This window comes from Rattus norvegicus, chromosome 10 (assembly GCF_036323735.1).
Source record: "Rattus norvegicus strain BN/NHsdMcwi chromosome 10, GRCr8, whole genome shotgun sequence".
NCBI lineage: Eukaryota > Metazoa > Chordata > Mammalia > Rodentia > Muridae > Rattus > Rattus norvegicus.
In genome coordinates this window covers 24039378-24055735 of record NC_086028.1, presented here as the reverse complement: position 1 = coordinate 24055735, position 16358 = coordinate 24039378, and the positions used below count along the sequence as shown (strand labels likewise).

Below are 16358 nucleotides of genomic sequence, written 5' to 3'. Positions count from 1 at the left end.
GAACAGTACATGAGCCCCATTTGGAATTTGTTAACGAGTGACTGGTCAATGCTCACTGCTCCAGTCTTGGTGTTATTAATGTAGTCTTCCTTACCCATTTCTCTTTGTTTATCTCCATGCCTGCATGTGGATGACAAGGAAAATTAATTCTGCTTCCAGAAAGTATATTTCCACTTCACACTGAGGAGAGAAATGTTCCCTTGTCTTTCTGTATGGAATCTGCCCATATTACTCCACTGGCATTCTTATTTTTCCTGGGTAAATTTCACTCAAATTGTAACTTTTGGCAGAGCTGTGTTACAGATTGATATTTCAAAAAATGGGTCTCTCTTCAATAACTTAGTAGATGACATTTTAGAAACTGTAAAATGATATTTTCTGGCCTTCTCATATTAATCTTGAATCACTAAAATCTACAATTATACCAATTAAATTCTCAATGTCTTGCCTTAAAAATACAATACGCTATGCTTAGCTGTGAATAACCCCAAATCTCCCTGTTTATAAATAATGGTCTGTTAGAGCTCAGTACTTTTCTTGTCTGAGCATCTTTTCTTTTTACTTTGATTGATTGGCCATATTGTTATTTGGGCTGTGACAGAGCATAGAGGAATATTGTGCACGAGACATTAATCAGGAAATTGTGCCTTGCTTTCACAACTGGACTTCACTTTGTAATATTGTATTAGCTCTTACCATGCAAATTATTTTAGGTAATTACTTCATTTTCAGTGGCCCTTTGATGGATCAAAATTTCATGCAATTTTTTCTTATATAAAATTTTGAAGTGATTCTTTCTCTTGCTCATAAAAATCTCAGTTTGAATCGTCATATATGAGGTTCCGTATACCCGTAAGAAAACAAAAAAAAATACCTCTTAAGTGTAAAAACTGGGTTTCCAAATTCCTTTTAACCATAATTGAAGCCAACAATATGAAATAAAAAGTTACAGAAAAACAAGCTGCTTCTTATATGTAATATATATATATATATATATATTTGTGATGATATATATATCATCACAATTGTATATCTGTTTCAGTGAAAACAATTAAATACAGATAATATGATGTTGGCTCTTTATAGCTAGTGCACCTAACATGTCTCCTTGTTTCTGTTTGAAAAAGGAAAACAAAAAAAAATGTAATTGCTGAGTAAAAATACACATGGTAACTAGGTGTCTATATACCTCTTTTAGCAATAAATTATTCAGGTAGACAGCTAAACAGAAAAGCTTTACTTATTCCAGTTATATGGGAAAGTGAACCTTAAGCAGTTCTTAACTATGGTCATAGATCACAGGGGTAAGGTGACAGAGGCAAAACATAAATTCCTTATTAACTAGTCCCTAGTCCAGACTTGTATCAAATATACCCATACGTGTGAACTGCCAAGAGTATTTAGATCAGCCTTTTCCAATATTTTTTCAGTATAGCATGTCATTTAATCATGAATATCTGTTGTGATCTAGGCTATTCAGAAGCCTCCTGCTATAAAATAGCTTCCCCATAAATGTCAAGTAACGTAAAATTGAATGCCTATATTTAAATAGGTTTTAACAGATAATAAAACTCTTGAGATTAAAATGGTTTCATTCAAGGAGGCAGACAATCCTTTCCACAGTGTGCAATTTATGTGTCACATTACGTAGAATACAATTTTAAAAATACTTTTTAAAAAGCACAAATGAAAAGTATCTATTGAATTAAATGAAGAGGGAGCTAGGAAGCAAGTATTCTCATTGCAATTTTAAAGCAGCAATGTGAAATATAATGACAAGGTACAAACTTATATTTTCTAAACATTGTTCCGACTGAATCTGCTCTCTCTTCATTCCCATGAGGGTTATACAAAGATTGGAGCTATCAAAACAGAAGTTTTAGTCACAGACCAACCTTTCTTCATTTAAAACAAAACCAAGGAATTAGAGAATTTTGACACACTACGATATGAAGCATAAGAGAAAATTGCTTTTCCACTTAAAGGTTTGCATTTCCCCCTTATCTCCAAACACCCAGACAGATCACAGCTCACCACTGGTTTAGCACTACAGAGGATGTAACTTGCCTCTGGAGATAATAGCCACTGACATTCTTTCACTTGCTAAAGATCAAAGTGGATTTGTAAAATTCGAGGCTCGATAATCAATACTTTAAAAAAGGAATACTTGTTCAGGTTAATATGTATTTAACTATCTTAACGATGGTTTGAAAGTAGAAATTTTAGGACTCAAACTCCAATAAGATTACCAACGTGGTTACTGCATGATAGGTGGTAATACATCTCTTACGTACAAAGTAGAAAAGTGTAATCCAGGAGGGACTGAGTATGATCCAAGCTAGAGTCCCTCACTAAAGCCCAGAAAGACCAAATCTGGGTCTGAAGACTACTTACCAAAGAAAGACTATGCACAGAGGGATCTTCTCATAAGACACGGCTGTGGGATTGGCGATTTGGGGAAGGTTTAAAATGTTCTGAGATAAGGAGAAAGTTCTCTGTTTTGGGCATCACATCCTGAGTGTCGTTGTTCAGAAGTAAGTTGTGTAGCTCCTTGGAATGGATAGGTTGACATTCACTGAGGTTTAACAATGGTAAGTCACTTTTAGTGTTTGAGTAATAGTCTAGTATTTATCTTAGTTCAGAATATTTTGATCTTGCAGTGTTATTGCTCTTGATTTATTATGGTCACATATTTGCCTTACATTCAGCATAACATCCAGCCTAGCTAACAGTTCCACATCAGTTCCTGGATGTCAGGGCTTCTATTGTCTTCCTCAAAACCACTATGAAAAGACAACCAATTGATTTTGAAAATGTTAGGGGAAGGACTGAAGGAGATGAAGGGGTAAACAGCCCCACAGGAAGAACAAAAATATCAACAAACCAGACCCCCACCCAAAGCCCTTGGGGACTAAACCACCAACCAAAGAGTACACATGGCAGGACCCATGGCTCCAGCTGCATATGGACCAAAGGATTACCTTATCTGGCATCAGGGAGAGGAGAGTCCCTTGGTCCTGTGGAGATTTGATGACCCAGGATAGGGGAATGCTGGGGCCCTAAGGTGGGAAGGGTGCATGTGGGATGAAACATCCTCATAAGCAGGGGGATGGAGGAGGGGATATGGGGTTTAACTGGGGGAAACATTTGAAATGTAAATAAATAAAATAATCAAAAAGTCAAAAACAGATAATCATATACTGGGTTTTCATTTGCAAAGAGATGTGAATGAACTTTTCTAAATTATGCATTGAGGACTAAATTAATATGTATTAATAAATCTGATTCTGAAAGTTAGAATGCAGCAACAGTTTCCATTGTCAAGCAATATAAGTGATTCTGAAACTGTGATACTGGTTTCTTATTTTCTAAGGAAAGTACATTTCCTGTTTCCACAGTGTAAAAAGATCCCATATTTCAAATCTGAATTAGAAGCAAGAGGTGTTTTCTTGGGCAGCATTTGGGAGTCCAGTGTAGGGCTGATCAACATAGGAACTTTTCTCTTTTTACTCGAACATATTAATTATTTTTGACTTTGTAATGGATATGACCCTTTTTGCTTAGGTTGGCCTTGGACTCCCATAGACCTGCCTATCTCTGACTCTCTAGTGCGGGCATGTGCTATCATGTTCGTCTTATTATTATGTTCTTGAACAGGAGATATTTTATATTCTGGGTATGAGTTGAGCAGGCAACGCATGGCAAAATAGTTCAGTTTCTCAACAAAAACAGAAGCAGCATGAAGTATAGGGAAGTTTGGAGAGTTAGGCTAGGGTCTGATATGACAATAAAGGCCATAAAGTTCCAGAATATGCCATCAGTAAGATAGAAAATTCAAAGCCTAGTAGTGCCCTGGCTTCTTTTGTAAATGGACAGTAACCTGAGAGATAAAAGAAACCTTTTCTTCCTCAAACTGTATTCGACCATAGTATGTATAATGGCGGCAACAAAAACAAACAAACAAACAAACAAAAAAAACAAAACAAGCTATTACAGTAGTGTGCTATGTAACCCAAATTCTTTTTAGAAATTTGCTTGCATTGTCTATTTTCTGCTCAAGACACTGAATTTGTAATCATTTCATATTCTTAATCAATATAGGTCTGTAGCTCAATAGAATACTTGCCTAGCTATGCACAAGACCTTGGGTTCAATTTCTAAAACTGTGTAAAATAAGACCTCCCCATCCCTGCTTATAATCCTATTACATAAGAAGTAGAAGCAAGAGGATCAGAAGTCCAATAATTTCTATATATTCAGCTATAGATCAAGTTGGAGGCTAACTTGATTTATATGATAGCTTTTGGAAAAAATAGTTATGATGCCATATTTTCCTATTTATCTACTAAAAATTGATATCTGATTGCTGAGGAGAGTGTCATATTTCAGTTTTTGTTTGCTTGAAGAATACTTGTTTTGACATGATATAAATATTGACAGTTTTTCTTCTTATGTTGCAGATATATGCAGTCTTGTCATAAGGCCTGTAATCATTTCCTGTAAGGTAGGAAAGCTTCCATTTCCTTTTTCCATATGCTGTGAGCTACCTACACGTAACATAGTGTAATGCTTCTGAAGAAGAAATCTATTCAAAGTGTAAAGTATTGGGAAAATATCCTATACGTTTTGAGACAAGCTTTTCAGCGATAGCAAGGTATCATCCCTTCCTAGTGCCACCATTGAATATTCCTCTCAATCATGAAAAACTCAAAATTTGATTAAGTCAATGTTTTACTTAAGTTACTGTACCTCTGGAATTCTATGAAATCATGCTATGCTAGTGTGAGTTACAAAATATGATCCCTTCAGGTCAGATATGGTTTTAGGACATCCTGAATGTGTTAATTCTGAACACATATGCCCATGGTAAGAAGATTCACATGCTAAGAAGAATCAGAGCAATCTCAATTTAAACATGATGGTAGCAAAAGTGAGGGACGTCTGGAGGAAATGAATGGTTAGAATGTACTTTTAATGAGCGTGTGAATAGGTGAAATGAAAAGAGGATGAAAAAGGTCCCAGGAGACCTATTGGAAAATAGATTCCCTTCTTTTGGAATCAGATAGTAAAAGGCCAGTGGAGGCAAATGCTGCTAGACATTTATGGTGAAAGATTGGAAGATGTTGAGTGAGGATAAGCAGGCGTAGATAATGAGGGCTGTTTCTAAGGAAGTACAGAATCCTTACTCAGCTTAGTGCAATCATCGCTCTGGTGGCTGTTGAGTCAGAGCTGGGTCTGAGTGTTCTTACTGAGTCAGTTGGATACAAAAATCTAAAACCAAAGATTATGTTCATGCCATTTTAATATATTTATTGCGAAATGTTCCTGATTTGTATTCAGTTTTATGGATGGATAGTAAATTGAACATCAGCTCAAACAAGTAAATTGAATGCCATTTTGAGAAAAAAAATATTTAAACATCTCAAACAATTAGACTAAATGCCTAAGGTCTGCAATAGGAAGAAACTCACTGGCGAAGCATTTGTAAATGCCTGTAGGTTATTTCATTAATTCTGAGCACATCTCTCATAAACAGTTCAGGAAAACCCTTCTTGAATATCTGCATGATGAGAGGCAAATTGTCAGAAAATAATAACATAAATTTGGGCACCTTTGTATTTAAATAATAGAGTTTCTTAAATATTTGAAGAATCATCTTCAATAAGTTATTTGATATTTTCTTTTTAAGGTAGAAGAGTTAAAATATGTGACTTGGAGATGAAAATTTCAACTTAACATATGATTATTTCCTACATTTTTCTGATACATTTTGGGTGATAAATTTTTGAATGGCTTGTGCATGTGAATTATGTGTTAATGAAATGTTACAATCAGAATTGCAATAGATCGAAGATACCTTGTATTCTCTGAGGATGTTTTGTTCCAGTGAAAGTGTGTGTATTACTCACTATTCACAAAATTATGACTTCATATACTTTGTTAAGTTTTAAATAAACACTTCAAATCTTCAAGGGAGAAGATTACTAAGAATCTTCTTTTCTTTGCTTTTCTTTTTTTTTGTTTTTGTTTCTCAACAATAAGTCAGCTGCATAAAGAAACGAAACACTGTTTTAGGACTTTTTGGATGTACTAAAAATTGTGCCACATTTTTTATAGACTGGAGACCAATCACAGGTTCTTTCTTCCTAATCTTCTAATCACAGTCCTTAGCTGTTTTCATGTAACAAATTCAACTTCTGTTGATTATAGGATATTGGAATTATACTCTTATTTACCTGAAAGCTCAAAATTGGTGTTTATGTGAATTTTCATTGTGTCAGTGATAATATAAACAAGTCTGTAGTATTACCACTGTTAAGACATCCTTTCAGCACTTATAGCTTGGTGTTACGTTTATGATGTTAGCCTATATGTGTTACTGAAAAATAAAAATGCTAAACATGACACAATGCTTTATAAAATATATTATGGAATTAGTTTTCCTAGGCATCTAAAATTAAAATTTTGCTCTACCAATCAAGAAAAGATACTTAGTAGACATTATAACAAATAGTCTAGTATCTCAATATAGTTTATTGAAGAATATTGGTTTGAAATTTAATTTTGAAAACTCACAAAACAGTTTATATTTCGTCAATAATCGTTATAAGAAAATTACAATGTGAAATCCAAAGTTTCATTGAGCTACAATACCAATATAATTCTGGATTATTAGGGATTCAGGATAGCTTTCTGAATTTTATTCCACATTGCGGGTGTACAAAGTATTACAGAGGAAAATGATCCATTCCTTTAAAGTACGTGAAATCCAGATATGCTAATGATGTGTCCACTGAGACAAACTTGTAAAACAGTCTCTCTCATGATTCAGGAATTGTTCTGCAAGAAGATTTCCCTAGTACACAAACAACTTCCCAAACTTCCCAAGTACAGTACATTTCAGTCTCAGGAATGCCATTTCCTCTGTTTCTTTTTTTTTTTAAGAGGATGCGTTTCTTTTAAAATAAGACAAATATGCATTAATGATATACATCTGTATTCACATACTTCCTGTGCCTTGTTAGGAAAAAAAAAGTATAGGAATAATAAAATAGTAAAATGAGATGGAGTAACAGCAAACGAAAATCAAACACACAAGCCAATAGCAGTAGACCATGAGAAAAGGAGCCAAAGGAAAACTCACATAAAGCATATATAGACAAAGTGATACACGTTCACGTATTCAGGAATCTCTCCAATCTCTGACAGAAATAAATAATAAGCAGAAAACCGGGGGGGGGAGGGCATAACATATATGCAAAGGACCAGTACGGCTAAAAACAAAATGTCCTGATATAAGATTTTAAGAGGAAGTACCTCTCAAGTTGGCACTGAGTTCATTTGTGCTGTCGATGTACTACTGTTGGTCATGGAACGTAAACCTAAAGAATGATTTCTTACTCTGCTGACACTTCCTTGAAAGTAATTTTTGATCCACAAGGGGCTATCAGTTGGAGCTAGCTTCTGGGTTAGAGATGTGATCTGTTATTTTTTCTCTCAGCTTTTGTCTATAGTATGTTTATCTAGCATAAACCTGTGAAGGCCCTGTAATATGCTGCCACAGTCTCTGAGCGCACGTGTACACATATGTCTGCTGTGCTATGTTTGGTAGGCTGTATTCTTGGTGTCTTCTATGCCCTCTGTCTCAAATACACTGTCTTCCTCCTCTTCTATAAGATTTCTTGATCTCTGAGATATGGGCATGATAGAGACATACCATTTAGTGATAAATATTCCATGAACTATGACTCTGCACATTGTCCGGCTGTATGTCTCTGCATCTGTTCCCACTAGTTTTAGGAGTAAGTTTCTTTGATGATGGCTGAGCAAATCACGTTGTAAGAGTATAGCAAAATACATTAGAAGTCATTTTATTGCTATATGCCTTTAGCTGTTCAGTAGTATTGGGTTTCCCACTGGGTCCCTGTCCCTTCTAGTCACGGATATCCCCCCCACCCCAATTAGTTTTGGTTATGTGTTCTTTTTCATAGAGTGGGCCCTAGATCAAGTCAGATCTGGGTTAGTTATGCTCTGAAGCTTTTTGTCACAATTGTAACAACATATCTTGCAGGTGAGTCACCATTATAGATCAGAGAGTAGGAAGCTAGATACTGTTTATTGTCCTCCTGGTAATGTGCAGAATACATTCCCATACCATGAATTAGTCTGTAGGGGTGAAGGCTCTAATTAGACACCAGGAAGACATCACCATGTTCAGTGAGTTGTGTAGGGTGTTTTTTCTTCAGCAAAAAGGAACATATTGGCAGTTTGTGGAGAGCAACCAAAAACCTGAAATGTTTGGGGGTTTCCATGAGACTTCTTTGGCCAGCAGCCTGATAGGTGTAACCTTCTGAATTCTGAATTGCCATACTGAATTCTGTAGTGGTTAGAAAACTTTACACTCCAATGAGCGATGGGTGAGCGTCTTCCTTGCTTTATGTCTTTGCAAGAAGGAAATGTTATCTATTTAATTGATCTTGATCATTCTGACTGGCATAAGATGAAATCTCTAAGTAGTTTGGTTCACATTTAAATATTTTTTTTACCCAATTAAGTTCCTGTTTTGAGAAATCTCTGCCTAGATATTACCCCAGTTGTAATTGACTTATATATTTTCTTGACATCCAGGAGTTTGAGGCCAGCTCCAGCAGTGTGCTCAGCGATCCAGGGAGGGGATGTGGGGTCAGTGATGATATAAAGCAGCTGGACCCTCACACACACTTGATAGATGAAGTGAGCCTCCAATAAGTTTCATGTTTCTCTTAGTCCCTTTATACCAGTTAAGACAAAAATTCTCTATGTAATAAAAAAGATCACCTCATAACCACAAGTTACATACTCTTCAAAAACTATCACCATGAAAACATTTCTTCAAAAAAAAAGATTGAAATCGTTACACAAAGGTAAATTAAAACATGGTTATTGATTACGTGTACTTATTTTGAAACTGACACCTAACTGAACAGTTCTTATAAAATTTTCTTTCCAAAAATTCACCTAATCACAAGGCAATAATTTTGTCATTAATTAGCAAAGTTTATAATAGCACAAAGAGAAGCAGGTAGATAAATGGAATCGAATTGAAGACCCAGAAATGAACCCACACACCTATAGTCACTTGACCTTTGACAGAGAAGCTAAAACCATCCAGTGGAAAAAAGATAGCATTTTCAACAAATGGTGCTGGTTCACCTAGAGGTCAGCATGGAGAAGAATGCAAATTGACCCATTCTTATTGCCCTGTACAAAGCTTAAGTCAAAGTGAATCAAGGACCTCCATCTAAAATCAGATAGACTCAAACTAATAGAAGAAAGTGGGGAAGAACCTCAACACATGGGCACTGGGAAAAATTTCCTAAACAGAACACCAATGGCTTATGCTCTAAGATCAAGAATCGACAAATGGGACCTTATAAAATTGCAAAGCTTTTGTAAGGCAAAGGACACGGTCGTTAGGACAAAATGGCAACCAACAAATTGGGAAAACATCTTTAACAATTCTACATCTGATAGAGGGCTAATATAAAAAATATACAAAGAACTCAAGAAGTTAGACTCCAGATAGTCAAATAACCCTATTTAAAAATGGGGAACAGATTTAAAGAAAGAATTCTCAGCTGAGGAATATCCAATGGCTGAGAAGTTCCTAAAGAAGTGTTCAACATCTGTAGTCATCAGGGAAATGCAAATCAAAACAACCCTGAGATTACACCTCACACAGTCAGTCAGAATGGCTAAGACCAAAAATCTCAGGTGCTAACAGATGCTGGCAAGGATGTAAAGAAAGAGGAACACCTCCACTGTTGGTGGGATTGCAAGGTGTTACAACCACTCTGGAAATCTTCTGGAGGTTCCTCAGAAAATTGGACATAGTACCACCTGAGGACCCAGCTATACCTCTTCTGAGCATATACCCAAAAGATGCTCCAACATATAACAAGGCCAAATGCTCCATTGTGTTCATTGCAGCCTTATATATAATAGCCAGAAGTTAGAAAAAGCCAGATATCCTTCAACAGAGCAATGGATATAGAAAATGTGTTACGTCTACACAATAGAGTACTACTCAGCTATCAAAAACAATGACTTCATGAAATTCATAGGCAAATGGATGGAACTGGAAAATATCATCCTGAGTGAGGTAACCCAATCTCTCTCTCTCTCTCTCTCTCTCTCTCTCTCTCTCTCTCTCTCTCTCTCTCTCACACACACACACACACACACACCACATGGTATGCACCCACTGATAAATAGATATTAGCTCAAAAGCTCAAATTACCTAAGATACAATCCACAGACCACATGGAGCTCAAAAAAAAGGAAGACCAAAGTGCAGATGCTTCTGTCCTTAAAAGAGGGAACAGAAATTTTCACAGAAGGAGGAAGACAAAGTTTGGAGCAAGGACTGAAGGAATATCCATTCAGAGACTGCCTCACCTGGGGATCCAGCCCATATACAGCCACCAAACCCAGACAATATTGCTGATGCCAAGAAGTGCATGCTGACAGGAGCCTGAAATAGATTTCTCCTGAGTGACACAGCCAGAACATGTCAAATACAGAGGAGAATGCTAGCAGCAAACCACTGAACTGAGAGCAGGACACCCATTGGAGGAATTAGAGAAGGGATTGAAAGAGCTGAAGGGGCTTGCAACCCCATAAGAACAACAATGCCAACCAACCAGAGCTCCCAGCTATACTGCTCTTGGTCATATACCCAAAAGATGCTCCAACATATAACAAGGCCACACGCTCCACTATGTTCATAGCAGCCTTATTTATAATAACTAGAAGCTAGAATGGCCTTGTTGGGTACCAATGGGAGGAGAAGCCCTTGTTCCTGCCAAGGCTGGACCCACCCCCACCCCCACCACCACTCCGGAGCAGGGAGGCAGGAAGGGATGTGTGGTTAGGGAGACGGAACATCCTCATAGAAGAAGGAGGAGGGGGGATGTGATAGGGCGTTTATGGACAGGAAACCATGTAGGGAATAACATTTGAAATGTAAATAAAAAACAACCAATTAAAAAATACTAAATAACACAGTTTAAGCATGAAGGCTATTGTAGCTATTTTTTCCTATGCTAGCTAACATTTTGTATGTACCAGAAACAAATCCTTTACCATACATTTCATTGTTTGAAACCTTATTTTTGCTAAATTTGCTATTCATCCATTCTTATACTCATAGTAGGATCATTTACTATTGTTTATAACCCTGCCTTTTCATGGTGCACATTGAAACCTACGACCCCATCCTTGGATCACAAGAACTCAGATCCAGACTAAAATGAATGTTTTATTTGATCATTAACCTGTCTCAAAACTATTCTATCTATACAAGTGCAACTATGTGTTTATAATGTATGGAATTTTACTGTTCTTTTTTAACTTGGATATTTTACTTACATTTCAAATGTGATCCCCTTTCCTGTTTCTATGAGGCTATCTCCACCCACCCACCCACTCCGTCACCCTGACACTTCCCTATACTGGGGCATTGAGCCTTCCCAGGATCAAGGGCCTCTCCTCTCATTGTTGCCCGACAAGGCCATACTCTGCTACATATGCGGGTGGAGCCATGGGTCCCTCACTGTGCTTTTTGTCTAACCCATACGGCCCTCACTATTCTACAAAGAAGAGACACATTTTAATCTTGGTGCTTTGTTGTGTTTTTTTCTGGAAAAACAAACTAAACTGTCTTCTTAATCTTTCTTATCATCTATCCAAACGTTCTAAAATTAATGAAGTTCAATCAGGAATATTTTAAAATCTTTAAATTACCTAAACAATATTATTCTACAAAAGTTCATTTTCATATTATCAGTAGGAAAATTGCCCAGTAGACTGGCATGTATACTAAGACACAATCACACCAGACTATGGGAAGTGAAAGTTCCCCCATGTCCATTCACACTATGATGGGTGCAGGAGGGAAGCAGCAATGGCGAAGATGAGAATGCACAGGAGCACAGAAGGAATCCAGAGACAATCCCCCAGGGCGGTTCCTCTTGGAAGTGTGTCCACTGCGGCTGCGCAAACTAGCAGACCTTCTCCAGGAAGCTCAACTGACCACCACTATTCCTCCTAAATGATGTCTTTCATTGTTTGTTTGCTTGCTTGCTTGTTTTAGTTCTGCCTGGATTTTGGATATGCTCCACTATCAGAGATGTAGTTGGTAACAATCTTTCCCCCGTATGTAGCCTGTCACTTTGCCAAAAAGATGGTCTTTGCAACACAGAAGCATTACTGTTTGTGGCTCCCACTTGTTGGTTTTGTTCTAGCACTGGAACTACTGGTGTTCTATTCAGAAAGTCTCTTCCTATGCCAATAAATTCAAGGCTATCCTCCACTTTCTTCTCTATCAGACTCAGATCATCTCTAATTTCATTAATTTGAATATAAGGACTTGCCAATCTTACTGGTTTTCTCAAAGATGTACTTCTTTATTTCATTGATTCTCATACTCTTATTGTATCTGTTTTTTATTTTACTGATTTCAGCCATGGGTTTATTTCTTGATATGTATTCATTTCGGGTGTTTCTTTCTTTTTGTTCTAGAGCGTTCAGGCAAGTTGAAATGTTACTAATATGAGATTCCTTCAATTATTTATATATAAGTACTTAATGCTAAGAAATTTCCTCGGAACCACCTTCATCATGTTCTATAAATTTGAGTATACTGTGTATTAACTTTTGTTCAGTTCTAGAAAGACATTAATTGTTTTTTAAATTCTGTCTTGGCCCATGTTTCTTTCAATAGAAAGTTGTTCAGTTTCCATGAGTTTGTATTGTTGTTGTTGTTATTATTATTATTATTATTATTATTATTATTATTATTGATACAAAGCTTTAATGCATGGTGGTCAGAAAGGATGTAGACTGTCATTTCAGTTTTATTTGTTGAGACATGATGTGTGGTCAAGTATGTGTCAATTTTGAAGAAACTTTCATGAGCTTTTGAGTAAAAGGTACACTTTTTTGTGTTTATGTGAAATATTTTATAGATATCAGTTAGGTTCATTTGTTTTATGACCTAGGTAAACACAGATATTTTTCTCTGTAAGTTTGATCTGAATGACCCATGACCTGTCTGTTTGACAAGAATGGGATATTGATGTCCCCTGCTATCACTGTGTGAGTCAATATGGGATTTAAACTGTTATAGTGTTATTATAAAAGAAAAAATTTAAGATAACATGGTGCCTTTGTGTTTAGTATGCATAATTTAAGAATTGCAATAGCCCCTTGGTGGAATTTTCCTTTGATGAGTATGTAGTGTCCTTCCCCGTGTCTTCAAATTAGTTTTGTTATAAAGTCTACTTTGTCAGATATTAAAATGGCTACACTTGCTTGCTTCTCAATGATCTTTCAACTTCACACTAGTAAAAATGGTCTGTATTTATTTCAATTTTTCAGTTTGATCATCTCTCCTGGTAATTCTAGATTGTAAACAGTCTCTGTGATACTAGTGGCAGCAGAAAGGCACAACTCTCAGTCTGGCAAGAGGTCACCTTATAAACAATTTCTATTCAACAATCCACTCTGTGGCTGACTATGATGTTGAAGGAGGCATAGCAAAGACAGGAGGATCCCTGGGGGCTTTCTGTTCACTGCCTCACATCAAAGGGACAAGCTTCAGTTTCAGTGAGAGATCCTGTCTCAAGTGAATGACATATGGAGTGATTAGAGGAAGACACCAACCATATCCCATTGAAGAAACATGTATTTTTTTCTCCACTGGCTATTTGATTTAAATGAGAATTTGCTTAGCTAAAAGAATTATTCTCAGTGGTAGAGGGGGGGGAGTTGAGTGGGTTTCAGATGCTAGGAGACTAAGCCTAAATATTTTTATAAGTTTTACAACAACATAAGCTTACAAGACATGTCTATCAACTGTTGTACAAATGCAAAATAGATGACCCTTAAGGAGTAAGCAGGGAGAACCAACCCACGAAATTTGATAGAAACCCTTCCCAAATTGGGGGTAGTGGTAGTAATGGCTATGCCTGAAGCTCCCCTTCCTTTCCCTGCCTTTATTCATGTTTCATCTGATGTACAACAAATAGAAGTTGCAAGGTGATGATGTGAAACTCTTTATACCCACCTACTATTCATGTTCAGCTTCTGGCCCACAACTCCAGTCACAGCCAGACATCTGTCTCCCTCTGTTACTCCCTGGCCTCTGCACAAAGAGTGTCACATAAGTCTGCATGTATGCATATACTGCCTTATACCCAAAATAAAAAAAATATAAACATTTGTTTGCTAGAGGCTCCAAAAGGATCTTTTTAGTCAATAGGGCAATATAATAGTTACTACGTATTCGCCATTTGTAGCTACACACTAGAAAAATATTAATTGGACTGCTGATTCCAAACAAGTTGTTCAATGTATTTCATGTTGATTCTTACTGCTAAGAGGAAGATTTCTTTGTGTTTTAAATGAGTCACAGGTAACAACAACAAATAAATGTGTTCCATGCTTGTTTAGATTCACCACTTTCTTTATGTGGGTTTAATGTTAATGTTTCAAAAGATGGAGTATTACTAATAAGTATCTATCAAAACAAACCACATTGATGACTATTGAAATCAAATGGACATTTTGGCAATTCTTTCACCTTGTAATTTGAGATGGCTGCTTAGGAAATCATTTCATTTTTTATTAAATTATTTCACTTATTTACACTCCAAAAACTGCCCTCTATTCCCGGTTTCTTCCAGCAGAGATCCTCATGTTTGAGAGAGTGCTTCCCTGCATGCCTACCCACTCCCACCAATCCTCTACCCCACCACCACCATCATCTCTCTCCCTAGTGCATCAAGCATCCCCCGAACTAAGCACATCCTCTCCTACTGATGGCATACAAGGCAGGCCTCTGCTACATTTGTACCTGAGGCCACCAACCAGCCCATGGATGCACCTTGGTTTTTCGTTTAGTGTCTGGGTGCTCTGGGGTGTGGGCTAGTTGGCAGCACTATTATTCCTATGGGGTTGCAATCTCCTTCAGCTGCTTCAGTCCCTCCTCTAGCTCCTTGATATCATCCATATTGGTCCCGGCTTCAACCCAATGGTTGGCTGCAAGTATTTGCATTTGTCTCACTATGTTCATAGCAGCCTTATTTGTAATAGCCAGGAAATAGAAACTGCCCAGATGTCCATCAACTGAAGAATGGATACAGAAAATGTGGTTCATTTGTACAATGGAATACTATTCAGTTATTAAAACAAGAACATCATGAATTTTGCAGGAAAATGGATGGAATTAGAAAATATCATCCTGAGTGAGGTAACCTAGACCCAAAAGGACATGCATGATATGTTCTCACTGATTAGTGGACATTAGCCAAAAAGTTCAGAATACCCATGATACAACTCACAGATCATAGGAAGCACAACAATAAGGAAAGTCCAAGTATGAATACTTCAATCCCACTTTAGAAAAGGAACAAAATATTCAAGGAATTCTTAAATAGCCCTAAGATCGCATTTTAAGAATCCTTAGCTATTTATATAGTTTTCCAATTTCTCCACATACATTAAGCTTTTTATCTTACCTCTTCTGTATGGTTGAATGATTATCTCTCATCAATATGGTAAAAACCTTTCTGTCATTTTGAGGGTGTTATGGAGGAGAGATTTCTTCTGTTGTTCTAACCCAATCGAATACATATCAGAGAAATTCCTTTTAGGATGTATTCATTATGGCTCCTCCTTTCTTTCTTTCTTTCTTTCTTTCTTTCTTTCTTTCTTTCTTTCTTTCCTTCCTTCCTTCCTTCCTTCCTTTTCTCTTCCTTCTTTCATTCACATGATCTTACAGCTTGTCCTGGATTTCCCTGAAATTCTTTATTTCTTCTTGAATGGATATTTTCATTTTTACTCCTTTGTTTCTCTCTTTCTCTCTTTCTCTCTTTCTCTCTTTCTTTCTTTCTTTCTTTCTCTCTCTCTTTCTTTCTTTGTTTGTTTCTTTCTTTCTTTCTTTCTTTCTTTCAAATCCTCTGTCCTCAGCAAGTCACACTATAGGAATATACACACCTACAATCATATCTACCTTCTGCCTAATAGTAATTTTTAAATTAAAAAAAATTATTTTCTCTGTGTATCCAGTTTTTCTTTTTCTTTTCTTTTTTAATGAAGCAAGATTAACATAGTGCTAAAATACCAGAAAATTCTTAGAACGTCCAAATCACAAAGAAATTATATTTTCAATGTTCATAAGACTGTTATTAACAAGAGTAATTAACAATAATAACTAAGAACTAATCAGCACTACAGATATTAGTGCTGTATAGCATGTGGCATATATGCCACAGAAACTATCATACACTTAAAAACATTTCACATTTGTAAAACAA

General features: G+C 36.5%; 1 pseudogene; it reads left to right on the top strand.

Moving 5' to 3' along the window:
- Positions 1-16358, top strand: part of LOC108352072 (uncharacterized) — a 2585468-nt pseudogene that overhangs the window by 529117 nt on the left and 2039993 nt on the right.